Source organism: Lycium ferocissimum, chromosome 11 (assembly GCF_029784015.1).
Source record: "Lycium ferocissimum isolate CSIRO_LF1 chromosome 11, AGI_CSIRO_Lferr_CH_V1, whole genome shotgun sequence".
Classification (NCBI taxonomy): Eukaryota; Viridiplantae; Streptophyta; class Magnoliopsida; order Solanales; family Solanaceae; genus Lycium; species Lycium ferocissimum.
This window is the reverse complement of record NC_081352.1, coordinates 28,708,090-28,731,627: the sequence shown is the minus strand read 5'-3', so window position 1 is coordinate 28,731,627 and position 23,538 is coordinate 28,708,090. Positions and strand designations below refer to the sequence as shown.

The following is a 23,538-nucleotide window of genomic DNA, read 5'->3' as shown; positions in this document are numbered from 1 at the left end:
TAGGTGTTCGTAAGGTTTTCGGACATCTTTATGTTGTTGGTTAGGGGCTGTTTTGGATATATTGTTATTCTTGTTGAGTTGAAAGATTAAGCCTAGTTAAGAGTATATATTGTGTCGTTGTATTGGTTGGGCTGTTATAAGGTCGTTTCAATGAAAATGTTATAACTATGGATCATTAAGAATAACTTGAATATGTCGTAGTTGTATGTGGATTATTATCGAATGTTGTAAATGTGGGCTGTTTGGAATGTCATGCGGGTGTTCGGAGTGTTCTTGAATCTTGTCTTGATTGGTCTCGATATAGTACTTGGACATGTGGGTTATTTACGTTGACTTTGTTATTGTGTAGTTGGTTGAATATAAAGGAAACGTCGTCTAATTTTCTAGAAAGGAGTTGCATACGTTGGAATACGTTTTGAATCTCCCCGTAGCTTAACCATAGTTCTTGACGTCTTAATATAGGTTGAGACACTTCGGGTAGCATATACGTATTGTGTTACGGATAAGCGTTAAAAGTATGTAAAGTTATCCCTTCTTTCTTTTGGCATGTCTTAGATATAAGTGACGTATGATATGAGCTTTGGGGTAATTCTATTCATAAGTTCCGAGCGTGATTCATGATTCTTATTCACTTCTTGATGTTAGAACTCATAAGGTAATTGAGCTATTGCCCCTCGAGTCTTCTATACGTTGGATAGTAGTTGGTGTGTAAAAGTTCCTATTCCTAAAGACTCTACGATGACTAATGTTCTTGACTTCCATAAGCTATTTCACATTATCTTGATACATGTCTATGATTCCTGAGGCTCTATTTGATATAGTCCATAGTGACATTCAAAGGATACTTAACATGACTATCGCCTTGATACTCAAATGTTAGTTCATTCTACTTATTCTATTGAGTCTCAGACGATTATTTAGTTTGCATATGGTTGCTCACTACTCTGCTCGTGCATACTTTTGTTACATCTTCCACTGAGTCCCGGGCCGGGTATGTTATCGTGCACAGTCTCACTGCATTGTTCACCAAGCCCCTCACTAGAGGGCCGCGTACGGTATATATATATGATGATATGATGATGGCACCGAGTCCCATGATGGGCCGGGCATGATATACATGTATATGACAGATTCACCGAGTCCATAATGGGCCGGATATGGTATATGATATAGTCATGCATGATTTTATTTCATAAGGCACAGGTACAGTGATTCCTTGATTATCATACTTGTCTCACGGAATCTCTACTTCGGTTATGATCTTTCTTATTGTATTTCATGCTTTATATACTCGGTATATCTCGTCGACCCCGCTTTCTTCGAAATTTCTGCGTTTACCCGCGGTACGGATACTCGATTTGGTGATCCTCCACTTAGGACTTCTACTCGAAATATCTTGGAGTGCTCCGTTGTTCGAGCCTAGACTTTAACCCACGATCTTTTGATATATGTATATGTTTATCCTGGGATATGGCGGGGCCTGTCCCGTCATATGTCATTGTTGATACTCTTAGAGGTCTGTAGACATATGTGTGGGTTGTATATAGATGTTGTTCAGCTGTGGCAATATGACTTATTTTGGGACGTTCCCACACGTTATGACAGCCTTGTCGGCTTGTGTACTATGCTATCGTGATTGGTTGAGACTCCTCAGGAGACAGGTTACCTATATGTATAAAGGTGACGTTCTGAAATAACGTCTTGTCTTTGAAAGCTTCCATATTATGTTGAGACTCAGTCTGATTATGTCTAACAGGTAAGTATATGAGTGTCCAGCTCGGGCACTAGTCACGGCCTACGGGGTTGGATCGTGACAGTAGTGGGGGTGGTGAGGTGGGGGTAGGAGGGGGTGGTTAAGTGGTGGGGTGGGGTGAGGTGAGGGTAGTGAGGGTGTAGGGGTGGTTAGGTGGTGGGGTAGGAGGGGGTGGTTAAGGAACTTGTTTTCCTAAAGAAAATATTTTCCAAAACATTTTGACCAACCAAACATGGAAAAATTGAAAAACATTTCCTCCATACCAAACACACTCTATATGTTGGGGGTTTTATCCATTTTACCCATTAATATACCCATATTTTAAGTGGATAATATGGGTCGACTCATATTGAACCCATATTAAATGAGTTGGGTATTCAACCCATTTAAAATGGGTTGGATCGAAATGGATAACCATATTTTTTTACCCATTTTGCCACCTCTAACGCTCAAAGTAGAGCGATTTGTTAACATTTTTCGATTGTTGTAATCTCTAGTTAGTTAATTATATTCTGTTTTTAGTTAATTATTACTGATAAATACTCTATCAGTTCACTTTTTACCATCACCTGTCACTTCTCGAGAGTCAAACTACATGGACTTAGACCAACATTTTAAGACGTATCTTTTATCATATTAATATGAGATGAATTGCAACTTATAGAATTTTTTGTATAATTTCCTAACAACTAAATCTTAATTTTAAAATTGAATTAATCTAATTCAATTTAACTCCGAATAATAATCAAATTGACAATCAAGAAGCGAAACGGGACAAGTTAAAGTAAACGGAAGGAGTAACGATATGATTGAGAGATTGAACTTTTTCATTATGGTTACCTTCTTAGAACCACAATGTATAATAACAATTTCTCACATTGCTATTTTGAGGGCCAAGAAAGTAGCTGTAGATGCCAATTCATGGCTGTTCGACGGTGTCTACAGTGTTACGAAGGAAATTTGCAACGGAATAAAAACTCTAAGGTACGTATGCTTTTTCATTTTCTTGGTATCAATTTGATTCCCTCATCATGATAGAGTTACTAACTAGCTTTCATCTTTAGGCATATTGATCATTTTCTTCGAAGAGTTGAATTCTTACTTCAATACGAAATCGTACCCACTTTTGTGTTCGATAGAGGGAAGTTACCTGGAAAACAAATCAAGAAGGAGAAGAAGACAAGGTAATTTTCCTTTTTTTTTTTTTTTTTTTTTTTATTCGTTTTAAGTATTATTGATTATATTTTATGGCTCAGTGGTATGTGTTTTTGAAGTCTTTGGGTTGTGTTGTCTTGGTTCGAAACCTAGTTACATCATGTTGATGGTTCAGTTTTTTAATCCTTTTCTTGGGTCAGAATTTGGATTTGGTAGGTCAAAAATGGGGTGAGTTATTACCCGTGTTGCGCTAAAATTGGCCTAAAGTTATTTGGGTTGAAATGAATTGGACTAAAAATGTTATGTTTCAGAGCAAGGTTTGAATCAGGGAAAATTTACATGCCATAACTACCTCTAAGATCTATTTATTAATAATAACAACCTTTTTTTTTCAATTTAATTTTCGTACCTTAAATATTTTTCTAAATTACAAGTTACAACTGATATGTTATTGGGTGTATATCTCTCCTAAATACACGGCCCATGTATCCCAATATCCCCTAATTTCTTCTCTTTCCAAATTTTTCTCCCCATTTTTAATAATCATAACCATAATATACGCCATTATCTATCATCATTATTTGCATTATTTCATCTTCCTTAATCATTACCCACACAATAGGTAAGTGATTTTGGTGTTTTTTAAACTTTACTTTGATGTATTTACGTATTTTTGTTCTTCAATTTCATCGTCTACACTTATTCTTTTCATTCAAGTTTATTGATTCTAATTTTTCCATTGCTAGGGTTTTTAGAGCAAGATTTTATTAGCTCCTATTTAATGGCAGAAAGAGACACTCCAAGCAGGAATACTCGAGGTATTCGAAATTTTTATGATGGTCCTAGTTTCTCTTTAGGAATTACCCAACAACAACATGCAATTGCAGGCAAATCTGCAAAAATGGCTGCTGAGAGGCGTAGCAAGAACATTCACGATCCAGCAAGGATGCAACAATTTCAACGGGCGAAGTTGCAAAGCGAGAGCAAGCGAAAAGATGTTGTACCAGTGAAAAAAGGCTCTAAAGTTGCTCAACAAAAGAAGAGAAAAGTAACCAAACCTGCTTCTGATAGTAAGGTTAAACAGGTTGTTAAAGCTGTAGATATGGAAGAGGATGAAGAGGTAGTGATGCATTTTTCAATTTTGTTTTTTATGTATTTCACTATATTTCTGTGTATTTAAAAATATTTTATGTGCATTTCACTGTATTTATATAATTTTATAACTGTGGTAATGTTTTGGGGTTATCTGTAGTCACTGTATTTTTGTATATTTAAAATTATGTCTATTAATATTATGTGTATTTCACTATATTTATATATTTTTATAGCCGTGTTAGATGTTTTTGGCATATTTATATGTGTTATATTCAAGGGGGTCTCAAACTGAATTACTGTTTTTACTCCACAAATCATTTGACTGTATTTTATCTAGATTATAGGTGTCTATTTTTTTTTTACGCTTGTTTCTGTCTAAATGTTAGTGTTGCCATGTTATTTCAGGAAACTAAATTCTATGTTAAGAGTCATCCTGAAGAGGCTCCATCAATGCAACGGTACACGAACATCAATGTGTTCAAGAAACTCAGGAGGAAGCTAACTGATCCACAGTCAGAAATGTTTTCCAAGACCATATTGGAAAATCCCTCGGAATGCAACACCTGGAGGTACACGCACAGATTTTTAGGTGCTTCATAGTAAGAGAGCTCAAGGAAAGTACTCCTGATTGCTTTACAATCGATATAAATGGTACCGTTTTGCGATTTACCATGAGAGAATGAGGGTTAAATTGTGTAGCTGATGAAGGTCAATTTACATACGATGAGGAAGAATAGAATAGGATTATGGACAACTATTTTGGTAGCACTAAAAGTAAAGTAAAAAGATTGGAGTTGATTAATTGCTTTAAGAAGCGGAGATGGGGAGATAATGATGAGGACCCTGTTAAGATTGCAATACTATATTTTATAAATACATACATCTTTTGCGGTGAGCCAAGGAAAACGAATATACCAAGGGTTCATTTTGAAGTAGTTGAGGATGGAAGATATGTAGATTATCCATGGGGCAAAGAAGCATTTCATGAGTTGATCAGAAGCATCAACAAGAAGCATGCTGACTTCAAACAGTATTACAGGATTCATGGGATGCCCCTTGCTATGCAAGTTTGGCTTTACCAGTGTTGTTCAAGCGTTCCATCCAATCTTGCTGTTAAATCAGGAAGTTCCATTCCAAGAATGTTGAATTGGAGGTCCATTGAAAGTCAGCCAAAATACAATATTTTGATGGAAGGCATTTTTAGAGCTGACAAAGAACCGGTAAAATTTGAACACTATAACTTGTTTTGTATTTTCTTAGCATTTATTTATAGGTATGTCTTATTGATTTTATTTGTATTTCACTGTGTTACTTGTCATCTGTGTTGGCTGTGGTAGGGGTATCACTGTTTTTGTATTTCTCTGTATTCTTGTCATAATATAGGTGTTAATATTTCTAGGACAAACCTCTTAAATCTATTATTTGCTTCTTTCACATGAGATTTGTACTTTTGCGAACATAATTCCCACTAGCGATGAGTTGGAGACTCTTCAATTGCCTCGTATTGTTGTCCGTGGAGATACCCATGACACGGATGTTTTAGTTGATGCCCATGAAGGTGCCCATGCAGAGGCGGATCCAGGATTTTAAGCTTGTGGGTTCCTAGTAAAATAAATTCATATGTAATAATAATCGAACAAAATACATGAAGGAGAGCTTAGCGAAGGAGAATCAGAAGTGGTTTGAGGCTTGATTTTTTTTTTTAATCATAACACTCTCATTTCATAAGTTCAACCTATTTAGAAACAAAAATTTAATTTAAAATAAATAAGTAAAACCCAAGAAATTAATTAGATAATGATATCAACTATCAAGGCAGAGGGTGGGCTAGCAACACAGAAAATAAGCAATATAAGAGGAAATTAGGATGTGGAAGCCAATAGAAAAACATAAAATAAACACAAAATATAAGAGAGAAATAAACAAAAAGAGAATGTGGGAGAAGAATGTAGGGGAGTGGGCTGGAAGAAGAAACAAAACAATATTTTAACCTTAAAAACCACGTCTAGCAGGAATCAATCCCGTGCCTAACGGGTGAAACGCACCCTTTCTTGCTGATGGACCATCTTGCCATTTTAGTTGTGGGTTGCCATCTTAAAATACTTATTGGTTTATTATATTTTTCAATATAATTACAAGATCTACCGAGAACCCACACACATAGCATCAGATCCGCGTACCCATACCGTGAGATGCTTAGGTGGATGAGTACGAAGATTTTAGTTTCGCACCCCCCCCCCCCCCCCAAACACCTTGCTAAGGGTAAACAACAACGGAAGGGTCGTCGATTTCTCCACCTACTAAGAAATGCAGACAGCTTCCCGTTTCAGCTTCTCCTACAAAGAAACAACAACCCCGCACCGAACCACTCACAACTCCGAAGAATAGTCCAAAGGGTCAAAAGGTTGTTCAGAAGCCTGTTTTACACATGCCTGCTTCACCAAAGTCGAAGAAACAAATGAATCGACACCCACCCACCCCAAGCCATCGTAATGTCCCTACTACCACCAAGACAGATGAACTGAAACTGATTAGGCAGGATCTTCAAGATTTTAAGAAATCAGTAAGTGATTTGGTTATGTCGCAAATATCTTCTTCTGTATTAATATGCTGTGTGTTAACAAATTGTTGTTTTTGTTCAACTATTAGGTCTTTGGTGAGTTCACTAGTCTTCGCACTTACATGGATGACAACTTCAAAAAGGGTTTTGAAGCAATCAAGGGGAACAATTCATTCGGAGAAGGTAACAACAAATTTGATCTAGAAATTGCTGTATCATTTTAGACCCTCATCACGAAATACAATTATGAATAATTCAATTTCTTTACTTTTATACGTAAAGGCTGCCGATAGTGAAGCTCCGGTACATCAAACTGATGGTGGCCTACAATCATCGCCTGAAGACAACTTACGTCATCATTCTTCCATAAAAACATCTCCACATAAACATCATGATGAGTCAAGTAAGGTAAAATACTTTTGTTAGCTGAAAATATTCATACCCGTTATGTTCCTATGTATTTGGAACTTCAAATCAGTAAAGTATTTATCATTTTTGTCTTGTAATTGAAATCTATGATTTGCGTACCAATTGTATAGTTAGGTCCAACTTTTAGGTCATTCGTAGTGTGTTTAAACTAGTGAAAATATATAGTTGTGCTTACTGTATTTATCATGTGCATTCTGTACCCAGACAGAAATACATGGGATTTTCCTGTATTTCTATTACAAAATTGTATTCCTATGTTTGTTTCCATCAGTTGACACATGACTTACTTAATTGTATTTCTGTACTTCTGCACACATTATGCAATCACATTATATTTCTGTGTATTTATTAGTTTTTAATCATATATTTCTGTTATACACTTGTATTCCAGTTTCTGTTTGTGTCTTTACATGATCTATCAGTTGACACATGACATACTCAGTTATATTTCCATACTTCTGCACACATTATGCAATCACATTATATTTCTGTGTATTTATTAGTTTTTAATCCTATAATTCTGTTATAAACTTGTATTCCTACTTCTATTCGTGTATTTACATTAAATACTTAACTGACCTACTTAGTTGTATTTCTGTTTTCTATCAGTTAACACATGACTTGCTGAATTATATTTGTATACACGCACACATTATGCAATCACATTATATTTCGGTGTATTTATTAGTTTTAAATCCTATATTTCTGTTATGAACTTGTATTTCTACTTCTGTGCATTCATATATTTAATAATTTTGTTTACATAGAAGTTGATTAATAAATTTGGAATTTTTTTCTAAAGACCAAGTGTGTTGCTACCATGTTACCTAGTGAGGTGCCGGATATTGGAGTGACTGGCGTCAATTTTAGTGGGGATACACTGAAAACTTCAACTGAAGAGATTAATCAGGGTGATGGAATATCTGATGCAAGAGATTTCAACTCCGTAGAGGTATATTAGTTTAGCTTCAAATTTATCAATCTTCAAGATACTGCCATATTTAATCAAGTTTCATGGGCAGCTTATATAAATAGCTACCTTTTATAAGCTCCTAACAATATATAGCTATAAGTTAGCAATTTACAAACCGTAGCTACCTTTGCAATTTTGGGTTGTATTTCCGTGTATTTCTGTGTTTTTAAATATAGCTGTAAGGTTGCTATCCGAAATACAGTTGAATACACCAAATACATTGAAATACAGTCCAATACAACGAAATGTTAGGTTGCTATTCGAAATACAGTCCAATACATCAAATACATATGACGTGAATGTGGTGCAACCAATTTTGTTAATACAGTCAGATACAGGTGTATTTGATTGTATTTATATACAGTAGAAACTTGCACATTTAAATACAGCCAAAATAAAAGGATTATCAGTATATAAATACAATGAAATACACAACTCCCTAGTGTATTTAAAGGATTTACTCCACTATGTTTTTACGATACATGTATTTCGCTGTATTTAAATACACGAAAATACAACCGAAATTGCAATTTCTCAGGAAAAAAAATATGGCCAGCGAGATTCGAACCTAGGCGCGCAAGGGCAAAACACATGCCCAATGAGCACTCCATCTATAGCGCCTCATGTATAGTAGTTACGAAATGTAAAATGTAGCTACGAAGTGTAATTACTGCAAAAGGAAGTTATAATCCATAAATAACTCTTAGAAGTAGTTATGACATGTAAATTTTCCTTAATTTTATATGTTTAGAGAATGGTAGCAGAGTTGCTAGTGAAGATACCTCTCGAAATACATGATCCATGAGCTGCCGCTGGAATAGAAGTCGGGGAAATCGCTGATAATTCAAATATAAAGTCCCTTCCCAACCCAGTCGAGGACATGATAACTTTATCTCAATGGACGATTCCTGATCATCTGTTACCAAGCCAAATAGGACGATTCCCAATTTGTATTTTTGGTGTTTGGGTTTTGAAAAGTCCAGATTTTTCTTGATTAGAAGGCTCTGTCTTTCTTCTTTATTGTAATTTTTTGCAAATTAAGGGTGTAGTTTATTGATTCATTATTTGTGTGTGGATTTTTCTATATTTCTCTTTATCTCTTCTATTCAATTTTTGATTGAAAGGGGAAAAAGCAGATGCGCAAATAACGGTATAGACAAAAAGGCATTAGTTGAAAAAAAAATGATGGGAACTCATTAGTTAATTATGGAGTACTTCCTTTAACTGAAAATTACCAACTGCATGTATAGAGAGAATGCCCTTAAGAAAGCCCTTGAGAATAACGACTACAAAAAGGCCGTTTATGTATCATCATTGACGGTTCATGATGTAATCCAGGATCTGAACAAGGAAAGCATACAATTCATCATTGCTCCGTACGAGGTAGATGCGCAAATAACTTATTTGGCCATAAACGGTCTAGTCGATGGGGTTATAACCGATGATTCAGATTTAATCCCATATGGATGTCCTTGGATAATCTTCAATATGGACTATAAAAAGAGCGTCGATTGTAAAGAGTTCCAGTCATCTAGGTTGTGGACAAATTTCTCGAGACAACAAATCCCAGAGACGTGTGTTTTGGCAGGATGCACTATGTGCGATCCTTGCGTGACATTAAGATCGATAAAGCTTATAGCCTTATTCAGACTCATGGAACTTAGCAAAAAGTGAGTTTTTCGATTTGTATGCAAATTCTACTAAGTTTGCTTGCTCTTGATATTTGTCTGTTTACAGGCCGTTGATCACTTGAATGATAGGAACATCAACTCCATTGAATTATTTACAAAAGTAGGAGAAGAAGATGGGGTAATTTTCCATTTTTTTTTTTTATTGGGCTTTATTATCAATTACATTTTTGTGAGAATTTTATATATATATATATATATATATATAAAATGTTGATGGTTCTGTGATATATACTTGCAAAGTCTTGGGTCTTTATAAGTTTATTAATAATTTTTTATCCTTTTTCAAGAAGTTTGTTAGTGTAACAACACCAATCATGAGTGGCTCAAGAATAAGGTGCCCCTGATAGGTTCTTTCAAATCAATAAAATATTGGCCATTTGTTGCTATATCATACATTGGTTCTTGTTGTCAAATATCTTATTGATAGATATGAAGATTTAATTAGTTTATTCATAGTTTTAAAATATTAGACAAAGTTCATGACTACATATAAGGAAATAATGAGCTTTTCTAAATATTAGTTGTAACTTTGTGATACATATAGTAAATTTTAGTGGTTATAAGAAAAATTTTGCTGAAGAATTAAGATTATTATAACTTAAAACATTGGAATAAAAATTGATGATATGGAAAGAACTTTTAGTGCATTATTGTGTCATTATAGAAGAAAATAATAAAATTTTATTAAAAAGACATGGAAGGGTATTTAATTCTATACAATAGATAATTTTTTTAATTATCATAAATAAAAGGTGTTTATTTTTTCGATTTTAATTTGAGTTGTTCAAATAAGTGAGTAAATTAGGTTGAGTTTTTATTTCTCATTAGTTAACACATATACCTACTCAGCTCGCTGGTTTTGATTCTCCTTCTTCTTTGTTCTCTTTTTTTCTTGTTTATAATGGTCTTTTATCCCATCACCCAGGGGCAATTGTAGTAACTAAATTTGGGGCACGTGAACACATGATCTCTCCGTAAAACTAGGTATTTTATGTATATATTTTTTAAAATTGGTATAATATTACCTGCAGGAACATATACTATAATAAGGTTAAATAGTACACTTGGTTGAAGGTTGAGTTATTTACCAAAAGGACTAGGGATCAATTCCCACTAAACACACTGTTTTCTTTCTTTCTTTTTTATTTTTTATTTTTTTGTGGTGAACCCATGCTCTAAAAATCCTAGATTCGCCTTTACCATCACTAGTGATAGGTAAAGACTTTCGGTCATCCAGGCTGCGGGAAACAAATGAAAATATTGACTTAAGAGATTACTCAAGACAATAGATTCTGGAGATGTGTGTTTTGGTTGGATGCGATTATGTGCGACCCTTGCATCCCATTAACATCAACAAAGCTTATGAACTTACTCAAACACATGGGACATGTGAAAAAGTGAGTTTATTGGATTTGTATGCAAATTCTGCCAAAGTTTGCTTGCTCAGCTGACTGCTTGTTTACAGGTCATTGATCACTTGAAGAACAATGAAACTAATGTTCCAGCAAATTATTTACAAAAGTTCAAACAGACACCGTTGATCTTCTGTCACCATTGGGTCTACGATCCCAGTACTCAAGAAATTGTTCATTTGAACATGCTCGAGCTCGATGGCCAAGATCTAGGAGATCTAGATTTCCTAGGAATGCCGATCCCAAAAGAAAAAGCTAAACAAATTGTTGAAGGTCTCATAGATCCTACAACGATGGAGTTATTTCAAGTACTCCCTCTGTCCCAAAAAGATTGTCTTAGTTTGACTTGGCACAAAGTTTAAGAAATATAGAAAGACTTTTGAAATGTGTAGTCCAAAACAACCCTTAGATATTTAAATCATCTTATAAAGTTAAACTATTTCTAATTATAGAAATAATCTTTTTGGGACAAAATAATCTTTTTGGGACGAAGGGAGTATTTAATTAGAGTTGAAATAACTTAGAAAATGGCGGTGACTATTAACCTGAATAGACCAGTAATTGCAGATTAGTATGAAATCAACTATTAACCTCAATTGGCATCATCAACATGCTTTATTGGCATCATAAACATGCTTTGTTAAGATCCACTATAGCCAAATTTTGTTTTACATATGGAAGGATGTCCACGGTAACTTTTGTGTTGGAAAATCAGTTTCATACCTCTCTACTTTTGCAATTGGATCTTCTTGCAGGATAGGCATGACATAGATAATACAAAACAAAGCACCGTTGATATGACTGTATTTGTGAGTCTCTTTTAACTAATCTGAATTTGTTTGATTGATGTTAATCACTGAAATTTTCCTGCAGCTAGAGAGATTTAAATGCCAGTAAAGTTAGAGAGAGGGAGAGATCCACCAGTTAAAGAGAGAGGGTGCCAGTAAAAAAATCAAGTAGTACAAGAACTGTATCTTATTTGGAAATGGAATTAGGCTCTTCCCCTAGCTGCACATGAATGCATCTTCTTTGAATTTTATAGAGAACTTTTCCTTATATAAATTGTATTGTATATAATATTGTTCTGTGAAGCTTAAACGGAGTGACATGGACGGTGATGCAGAGGTGGTGTGACCCCAAACTGACAGGTGCTTCTTGGTACTGCATCACTGTCGAAGTTGAGTGGGATAACACACTAACAAGTAACAAGTCTAGTAAAATAAATCATTATTATTTATGTAGAAAATAATTTTTTTAATAGTTATATAAGAAAAGGTCCATGATATTATGTTCCGATTTAATTACTCATACCTAATGTGTAACGAACCAGAACAAAAAAAAGTTATATATCGTCATTTTTTTATTTTGTAAAAACAGGAAGTATTTATACTACTTATCTTCATAGAAGTTAAAAGTGCTTATTTTTTATGTCATCATTCTAAGAACATGCTTTGTGTCTATGAACAGTAATTTGTATGAGAAATACATTAAACTTGGTGACCAGAAAGGCCTGCAACATTCCGTGATTGATACGGCTTACTTTTCTTCCCAGTGTACCATGTTAATGTTATCACCATCTGTACTTTCTGGAATTTGTTTGATTGCAAGACTAGATTCTTTTTAAACAAATTGATCCTTGATCAAATGCAAACTAAAATTCAAAGGGTGGAAAATGTTTACTTATCTCAACAAGAGCGAAAAACAAAGAAGCTAAAAGCTTCATATTGATGACTGGATGTTGTAGGAGATAGATTATAGAGAAATTAATGAGAATATGTGAAATATTTTGAGGCCTCATATTTTTTGGGACCTCCACCAACGAATTGTTGCAAGTTTTGATCAATGTTCTTTTAGATCTTATATATGTTCATGCTCATGATCGTAGTGACATTTGCTTTCATTTTAGATTATATGGTAGTGAATTCAACAACAAAAGTTTATAACCACGCGAAGCGCGCCCATATTCACTAATATGTGAAATATTTTTGAGGCCTCATATTTTTTGGGGCCTAAAACAAGGGCTTTAATTACCTTGGCATTGAGCCTATCCTGGGCTAAACATGTGTTATTGGAAAAGACAATAGTATATTTTAGTAATAGTGGTATCCGTGCCAACTCTCGTGCATGCTAAATAGTTCATTTTGGTAGATTTATCTCATTCTTATGACACAAGATCAGATCTCACTCTAACTATCAACGGAAGACAAATTTAAACTATTTCATATATATAGTTTATAGGTAAATTTGGACATTTTCTCTTGAATAATTACACTCTCAACTCTTACTCGAAACAAAAATTTATCTTCATCTATTTCTTAAATACTTCAAAAGGCACATAAAATATAAATAATTATATCAATATATTGTTAGATATCTAGCTTATGAAGAAATAGTTTAATTTCTACTCTGGCCGATCATTTATAAACTAGTAGCATGGATAACAAATTTACAAATTGCAATTTCCAATCATTAAAAAAATAATGAATCACGTTGTGCAAGTACTCTTTAGATTTATTAGTTATGGCCCCACAAAATCCAGCACACAATTACACACAATTAGGACCCTCTTATCATGAACTATTACTAAAATCCTATTTTATTTTTGTTTTAGTTTTAGTTTTGTTTTTGGACAAATGATATCCGGTCGTTTCTATTTGTGATTATTTTAGATATATATAAATAATATGATTCAAATGAGCATAGAAATCTATACTCGTAAAATCGAAAAACTAAGGTGGAGCTATAGTTCTACTTATAATAAATCGGATGAAGACAACAATGTGATCCATGTTTTCTATTTGTATTTAAACACACACACACGCGCGTATATATATATATATATATATATATATATATATATATATATATATATATATATATATATATATATATATATATTCAAAACCCAACAAGCTACATTTTCCAAATATCGAAAATTCAAAATTCTAACTACGCCTCTGCACGTTATAACAAATTAGATGAAGACAACAAAGGTCATTCTCAGTTGGGCACTCCTTTGTGATATCCTTCATAATTAAGTACTTAAAACAGTAGACTAGAGTTTCACTTTTAAAAAATAATCAAACTTCAGACATTTTATTGAAATCTTACTTGTAGGGAATTTCGAACTTGATATAATGTGATGGAGTTTCACTTCTAAAAGCTTCGCATTTTAGTACATTAACGTGGAATTTTGTTGTGTTTTAAAAAGGATATTCGTGTCCAAATATTCATTTACGTATTAAAATGTAGCTAAATATTCTAATTATAATGAAATGATCGACTAATTTTTTATTATCAGTATAAAAAAAGTGGCTATTGCCCATTTCACCCGTAAAGCAATAATAGAGAGTAAGCTGAAGTTGTTAGAACATTTCTTGTTTGTCATATGTCTCTATCTCTGTATCCTTTTCTCCTTATCTCCCTTCTCGACTCTTCAAAAGTAATCTCAATTATTTATGTTAATTACGTACATAATATGGTAAACGAATTTTTAATAAAGATAAATATATCATCCATCCACATCAATTTAATTAGAGCTGCCCCACAATGATCTGTTAAATTCAATTACAATTTATCATCTTAGATGGCATAACTTCTAATTGGGTTTTTATATGTCCCACAACGTTCAATAGAATGGGGAAGAGCCAACAATTCACAAAGTTATCAACAAGTCTCAATACTTGCTAATTTAGGCCTATAAATACAGCCTTCCACGAAGGAAGGAAAGCATCAATATTTACACAAATTCTTCTATTTTACATCTTTGAGCCAAATTAGAGTAGCATTAAGATGGCCTCATTTAAGCAAGCTTTTCTCTTCATTGCTCTCTTTGTTGCAATTTCAGGTTCAAAACATTATCACTCCTCTCCTTTTATAGTAGTAAAAATTATGCATACAAGAGATATCTATCAATACAACAATATGCATACAGTCAAACAACCTCTCTAGCTATGACGGTCATCCTTTATACAGTTCACTATAACATCCAAATTCTTTTTTGGAACTGATTTTTATGTTGTGTTATATTATATGTTCTCTCTAGCAGCATTTCTTTATAGCAATCAAGAACAAATGACGCCCTTATAGAGATGTTTAATTGTATATAGTTATGAATTCTTAGCTACAGATGTAAAATTTGTGGCTAGCTAATACTTGACAATAGTCACAAAAATTACAACTCCATGGCTACTTAGGGGTGTTTGGTTCGCGGACTAAGTTATCATGAGATTATAGTCCTGAGTTATAACATATCCTTGGACTAATTTATTTCACCTTCCAGGTGAGATAAAATAACACCAAGTTTGATGAGATAAGGTGGGATATCGCAGGACTAAGTTTGGTTAAAATTTGTACTTTGTTTAGTTGAAGGTATAAATTTATCCTAGGATTAGTTATAAACCAAACAAATTATAAATTTACTTCCAAACTAATCATGAGATATCCCACAGTTTTGTAAAATTTCTTAGCCCCAAAAACTAAATAATGAGCGAAGCTAATTCCTCATTGTTCCTATAGTTGCCAAGTGTCGTGGCAGTAGTTATCAAAACAACTACAAAAATATTGCAATAGAACTCCATAGCATAATGATAAGTTTTTTGCGACATTGTTAAAAGTTACTGTAGCAATACTAACCTTTTCGCCACTATAAAGTATTTTAATATAAAATTATTATTCTAAAACTCATAATGTTTTGCAATGCAGTTAATCTCTCTCAAGTAATGGCATTATGAGAGTTACCAGTTGAAACTCCCGTAACATGAAATTTTTGATGCATCTCGTACCAGATGAAATTTTTGATGAGTATTAGTTGAAACAAGTAACATGAAAGTTAACAAGTTAATATAGTTGTAAGGAATATGTCTCATCTGATAAGTGAGTGAAGTCGTCATAGGTTAATTTCATAGATGGTCACTCAACTTTTACGTCATTGCACGAAAGTCACTAAGCTATTTTGTGTAATGAAAAAATTACTCAACTTTACCTAGTTATTACGAAAGTCCGCGAACAAACTATTTTATGTAACCAATAAGTAATTCAACTTTGCTTAAGTATCACAAAAAGTCATTAGAAAGAAACAAAAGAGACATTTTATATGAAAACATGGACTAAGTTGAATGACTTTTTGGTTGCAAAAAATTGTTTAGTGACTTTATGTGACAACTAGGCAAAGTTCAGTATTGTTTTTGTTACAAGAAGTAGTCTAGTGACTTTCAGTGATATGTAGGCAACTTTGAGTGATATTTTGTTACATAAAATAGTTTACTGACCTTAATGGTGCAATAAAATAAAAATTAAGCTAAGTGACTATCCGTATGAAAAATGCTTTCGTAAAAACTGATTTCTGCAGTACCAAACACACCTTAATGTGAAATCAAAGGAGGTTTTATAATAGGAAAATAACAAAAATAGAAGAGTAATATAGAATTACTTCAGGAGTTATTCCAACTTGGATAAGAAGGGGACTAATAAGCATTTGTTGTTTTTTAACAAAGAAATATAGGAAATAACAGAGAAAAAAATACTGAGAGAAAAATATCGCAATGCGGTCAAAGGGAATTATATTATTTAGCTATATTTAGCTTTCTTGCATTTATAGAAAAAAACAATAAAAAGATAATCATAAACTAGCCTAAAATATCTCTGTACAAATCTCTTCAACTAACCAACTAGCCTAGAATATCTTTGCGAATATATTTCTAACTAACTAATTACTAACGGTAAAATAAAGTTTATTCAAAAGCAAAAACAAAGTTACTGCAGTCAAAAAGAAAATATTCTAAACTCCTCCTTGGTTTTGGAACCAAACCGAGACTTGGTTTGGAATTGACTTCGTGAACAAATATGCCAATTCATCTTTGACCTTACAGTTTTTTGGCATTTGTTCATCTTCTGTTGGATTAAATGAGAAGTTTTTACCCCTCATTTTAACTCGTAAAATCTCATGCTTAGTGCCATCAAAGATTCGACGATACTTGTCATCGAATGACAATTTAATCTTTTTTCCACTAGCTGGCCATTTAACAGACTTTGATCAATATCAGGCACGTAAAGAACATCTAAAATTATTTTTGTACCTGAACCTGTTTTGATTGCAATAGTCCCTTTTCCTTTTGCAGGAATATAGTCACCATTCCTGATTCTGACTTTCTTGCTTTCCATTGAATAAACTCTTTAAAAGTATTTCTTTCATATGTCATGTGGTTTGTACAACCATTGTCAATCATCCAAAAATCAGATTTCTTGATTGAAAAATATGTTGCCACAAACAAGTGGTCTTCTTCTTCTTCTTCTTCATCGGCAACTTGTGCATCTACTTCATATTTTAGAGATTTGTTTTTGCAAATCACTGTTTCATGACCAAGTTGGTTGCAGATCTTGCACCGTGCATCTAGCCTCTTCCAACATTTAAATGAAGGATGACCTTTTTTGCCCTGTCTTTGGCAAGGTGGGTAATTTTTCTTTGAATTATTACCCTTGCTTTGAGTCTTGTGGTTGGCTATCAAGGCTCCTTCAGCCATACCATCTTCCCTCATAAGCCTCCTTCGCTCTTGTGCCTGCAATGTATTTAGCAATTCTGCCAAAGTAATCTTGGACAGATCTTTGGTGTTTTCCAAGGTAGTTATGGATACTTCGTATCTTTCAAGCACCGTAACAAGAATTTTTTCAACAATTCTTGAATCATTAAACTTAGTGCCAAGCAACCTTACCTTGTTAACAATGCCAAGAAGCGGTCCGAGTACTCTTTGACGGTCTCGGATTCCTTCATCTTTTGCAATTCGAATTCCCTTATTAAATTCAACACCTTCATACCTCGTATTCTTCATCTCCCGTGTATTCTTCGTTCGTATAATCCCAAATTTCTTTTGCTGTTTTGAGAGCCATAACTCTTGTGAAAATTGTTGCAAATACACTAGCAAACAAAGTTGTTTTCGCCTTTGATTTTTTGATTTTCTTTTCTTTTTGGCTTTTGATCTGGGCCAAGTTGGGATTATTTGGCAGCGGAAGAACATCACAATCCTCTTCCACGGCCTCCCAAAGATCTAAAGCCTCAAGATAAGTCTCCATTCTTACTGCCCATAGATGATAATTTTCACCATCAAAGTCAGGAAGAGCTATTTGAGAATTATATTATTTAGCTCTGCATTTATAGGAAAAAAAACAATAAAAAATAATCATAAAATAGCCTAAAATATCTCTGCAGAGTATATCTTTAACTAACCAACCTAGCCTAAAATATCTATGCAGAATATTTTCTAACTAACTAATTATTAACAGTAAAACAAAGTTTATTCAAAAGCAGTATAACAAAGTTACTGTAGTCCAAAAGCAAATATTCTAATAGCATTCCACCACCAATTCCAAATACCCCACCCAAAACTCCTGCTACAATGCCATTAAGGGGAAAATGAACATTCCTGGAGGTCCATTCTTAGTTTCACAGGCTACTTCTTTCACAATAAGGCAATTTTAAATGTTAATAAAGAAATTAATCAAATAAAACTGTAGAAGTTAACTTCATATACTCTTTCTGTTCCATTTTATGTGGCACTATTTTCTCAATAATTCGTCTAGAAAAGAGTTATACATTAATTTGAATATTTGAAACAATTATCTTTGCATTTTCCACTTCAAGGGATCGTTTGGTTGGAGAGATCGGATAGATTTTTCCCGGTTAGAAATTCTATTTTTGACGTATTAGCTAAAACCAATATTAAAAAATTAGGACTATAATCTGAATAACTTATCCCGTATCGAATGTGGGATAAGTGTCCAGGTTATAGTCCTAGTTTTTAGCTCAGGATTATAATTAAGCTTGGGATATTCCGGTTTCAAACCAAACGGCCTCTAATGAAAAGCTTTATAGCCACATAAATGTTATGCTAGGAGTATTTAAGGCCATAAGTTTCAAAAGTTTTATAGTTACACAAATTTTATGGCATGTTTTAGATCACAAATTTCAAAAGTCTTCATCTTTTCTTAAATTTTATACAGATTCAAATTGTGTCACATAAATTGGAACAAATTGAATATTAGATGGAGAATAATTAGAGTATTATGTTGTTAATACCTGCCTTGGAAGGCAAATTCTGCTGATTTTCTCTCTTGTACAAGATCCATGATGTAAAAATTATAGCCAGAGGAAATTGAACTAATGAGATATTGAGATGATCCAATATACCAATCCACATGCCTCGATTTTAATTATGCCCTGCACAAGATTGAACAGTTCTGTTACAAAGTAAAAACATGTGCCATTGGTTTGTTTGATATGCCGGAAATCATTTTATATAAATAATATTTTCTGATAATTGTTGAATATATAATAAAGAAAATGAATAAATAAAAATGTGTTCTCTCTAACAGCTTAAGTTTTTAGCTGAGATAGTCACACACTCTAACATGGTATCAGAGCAGGCAGAGATCATGTGATCGAATTCGATCACCACCCAATACTAAATAGAATTTTCACGCGCTTGACCCATAAGGAGGCGTCTTGAAGCTTTTAGATGAGATGGTCACTCTTCAACAATAATCAAATAGCAAAACTTGATTTCCTTGTGAAAAATATTTTTTATAAAATGACTTTTATCATACTAAAAACATCAGTCCTAAATATTCACATCCTCTTCACGTATACTAGCATTTTCATGGGTGCCACTGCATAAGCATGTATAATTTTTATTTTATTTTTATAAACATGTATAAATTAGAAAGCATTTCAGCAATAATAGGCGTGTTTTATATAATGGACGTCTTGTTTTAAAATGATTTATCTTTTGAAAGATGTTTTTCGGTGCTTGATTGGAGAGTAAATTAAATTATCTTCTGGAAAAAAACAATTGTTAAAGGTTAATAAATAGTAATAATTACCAAATTGGACAGTGCTGACAATTTGGCTGTTTGCACCTAAGCTTGTGTAGCTTAACCATAATTAATTAATACTATATATTTTTTACCTCTTTAAATTACATCACCATAATAAATAATTAATATAATGTGACACGAATAAATTTTTACTTTCGTTCACGTCTCATTCAAACTCACTAATAGTATGAAGAGTCCAAATCAACTTTAAAAAAATGAAAAATATTAAAGTAAAAAGCAAGTAATAAAGACTAGAAAAAGGAAACATGCTTGGCCATATCGATTTCCACGAAGAAGATATAGGAAAAAGAAAGAAAACCAAATCATAATCAATACTCCCATTTTCATCCATGGAATACTCATTATTCCTTTTTCTTCCTTTTTCAACAAAGGCCCCTCAATTTCCTCAAAATTCCCTTTTTTCCTCACTTCTTCAGATTCAATTTTCCAATAATAAATTCCTGATTTAAATGTTTTGAAAGTGCACCAAGCAAGAAATATCGCAAATAGAATAGTGATGAGCCATTCTGGGAAAACAAGATTGCAAATTACTCCAATACTGACTCCTAACAGAATACTTGGCTGTGAAAGTAAAGCTATGTCAAAATCAACCAATTATTTTCCACCATGTTTGGGACTTGGTAAGAACATGCTGCAAACAACGTTCGCTATCGAGCCTCCGTTACCTATTGAGACATAATATAATTAAATAATAATAAATGCTGGATAAATGTTGGCTTTTGGACTTGTGTTAAACTAGTTGTGCTTTAGACTTTTGGACTTGTGTTTGATGATCTTTTTAGATCGTATTTGATGTGTTTAGACCATATTTGATGTATTTGATTGTTACTTAGGATGATTTTATGTGTTGTAGCACATTTAGAATTAATTTGGCAGCATTTATATGCTGGTTTGATTGTTGGTTCGTGCAGGTGTGGGTCTTAAAAATGCGACAATAAGTTTGTTTTTTTTTCTTTTTAGAAAACGCGCAAAGATGTTGGTTTTTAATATTATTTATATTATTTATTTTTAAATAGAAGATATTGAACGAAATAAATAAATAATAAATAATTAAAAAAATTGACGCACTGCATCGGGTTTTTATAATATATTATATTATCAGATTAAAAACCGGCGTCCTTATTAACCGAAGCTGTCTGTCGCTTTTTTGAGACGCAGTCCGCTGATTTCGAAAAGCGACGCCTTGAAAATCGAGGAACCATTTTCCATCAATTTTCTGCCGGTTTCTTCTAAAAAAAAAACCCACGTCTCTTTTGGCCGTCGGTTTTTACTTTTTTTTTTTTTAATAGTGAACGAACCTTTTTCCTACTCCTTGTCCACTTAAGATTGCGAATCCACCTCTTTAGTTTAATTATACGTATCTAATTATAAGTCACTACTATCACACAGAAAACATTTACTAAATTAGTACCATTCTGGAAATAATATGTTCTTTTTATTTTTAAGTTAAGATTACTTAATTAATGTTGTTAAAGATTGGTGACTTTCTGAATTCTATTTATAGATAAAAATATTGTTTGAATTACATAATATCATTGGTGATGGTTTGCCAAAAATGTATATATTTAGTCATTATTGCCTCACGTCTGAGTACTTTTAATCGCTTTTTGAATATTATTACATTGATTTGTGCTTAATATTATATTTTTATTATGTAGGTATAATGCGGTGTGAAGATGAAAAGAATTGAAGGAAAATATAATACAAAGCAAAGGAAAACATAGGAGAAAAACAATGGAGACAAGTAGCAGACATCATGATGGCCTAATCATTGACTATTTATGGTGTAACGATTGGGATTAAAAAAGGGAACAGAAGCAGCATTCTCTTCGCCGCAACAGTGAATGTGGGAATATACGCACTGGGCCGATTTCGGAAACAAAATATTTCTCAATTCGTTTTGGACTCTGTTATTTTGTTTGAGATTTTTTTCTACGCCTATAAATAGTTTATAAGACACAATTTTTACATAACTTCGAACAGAAATTAGGAAGTTCATAACTTTGGACCTAGAGAGAGCTTAGAGCTATAAGGTTTTACCTTGCTTGAAGCTATAGGGTTTTACCTTCTCTTCTCTTTAGTACTAGTTTTTACGTTTTTATTCGGATGATTTGTTGTTTTTCCTCCATGTCTATGTGGAGCTAAGCTCTTTAGCTCTAGGGTTGTGGCAAAACATGAAAGTTGTAGTTTGACGATTGTTGCTATCTATTGATTTCCATCTTTGAGTTGCTTATTAATTCTTGATCTTAATTATTTGATTATTTGACGAAATAGTTGAGCACTATCTTTGGTGCGTGAATTGAACTTGAAAGAGCGAATTCACATACGTAATAAAAATAAATAAAGTTTGTTTGATTAATCGTTTCGCTACTCCGCATAGAAATATACCTTTTAGCCCTACTTAGTTGGTTACAGAAATATAAATGTGTTTCTGTTATTTTCTGACCATCATAGAAATATAGACGTTAAGAGTAACATATACAGGCTTGTGAGTAGTTTGAAAGAATATTATAAAGTGAACATAAACCCGTCAACTAGTAACTCAGGAAATTGATAGTAGAACAGTTTGAAGACTCAACTGGATTGTTAGTGGTCATACCCCTAGATCTTTCTCTTCTCCAATAAAAATTCGTTCTTCTTAGTTGAAGTTCATTATTTGTTTTATTTTATTTTTAGTTAGTTGATAATTATATCTTTAGATTTTACTTCTTGTATAGATAATTAGGATCGTTCGAATTAGTAAATAGTTAATCACAAGTCTATGTGGGTTCGACATCCGATATCTAAAATCACTATATTACTTGTTCGACCGTGTATACTTGTGTGTACGTTTGGGAACAACAATTGGACAGAACGATTGCATGGAGGACGAGACCAGATTGTAGGCTCGAGAGACAGATGCAATGGAAACACTCTAGTAGTAAGAACTGCCTTTTCTCGCTCCAAATCCACCAAATGAGCTTGATCTGTCTAAACAAATATACTCAACGAGATTATACAAGGTCATTGGACCCAATATCGTCTAAATCTCAGTCACCCTTGAGGCCACATAGTCAAACCTCAAAACAAATTACATATTCCAATTATTCATAATCGGATGGGTCCAAATCTATTATTAGACTTTTGTTTGGAGTCTATTTAGGTACTCAAATCCCTATCTCAATGATTCTAGGGTTCAAGCTTAAAAGTAGGGATCTAGCTAGTAGCTCAATTGGTTGGCTACCTGAACGTTCACCGTGTTGGTGAAGGTTCGAATTCCCACGTTGTAATCCCCTCCCCCATTTCCCCTTCCCCTACCTCCTATGTATAATAAAAAATATAAAAAATAAAAAAGGGTTGAAGCTTAAAATCCCCAAATTCCACCATCAATTTCCATGTTTTAAGCTTTCCCTCATTTAGATGTTGAATCCTTGCTTGAAATCGTCCAAGACCGAGCTCAAAATGTCCCAAAATGATGGAAATATCATGGATATGTCCCGAAAATCGATATTTATACCTGAACAGTCCCTCTTATCAGCTAGCCCTTCAGTGTTGTCGCGATAAGAGCCCCGCATTTACGAAGAGTAAGTGTCCCGATCCCC

At 33.3% G+C, this 23,538-nt stretch overlaps 1 protein-coding gene and 1 pseudogene across 1 annotated transcript in view; both read right to left on the bottom strand.

Moving 5' to 3' along the window:
* LOC132036477 (sulfite exporter TauE/SafE family protein 2-like) overlaps positions 1–23,538 on the bottom strand; it is a 56,411-nt gene that overhangs the window by 15,309 nt on the left and 17,564 nt on the right. The gene's annotated exons all lie outside the window — the stretch shown is intronic.
* On the bottom strand, positions 16,368–23,511 carry LOC132038204 (sulfite exporter TauE/SafE family protein 2-like; annotated as a pseudogene).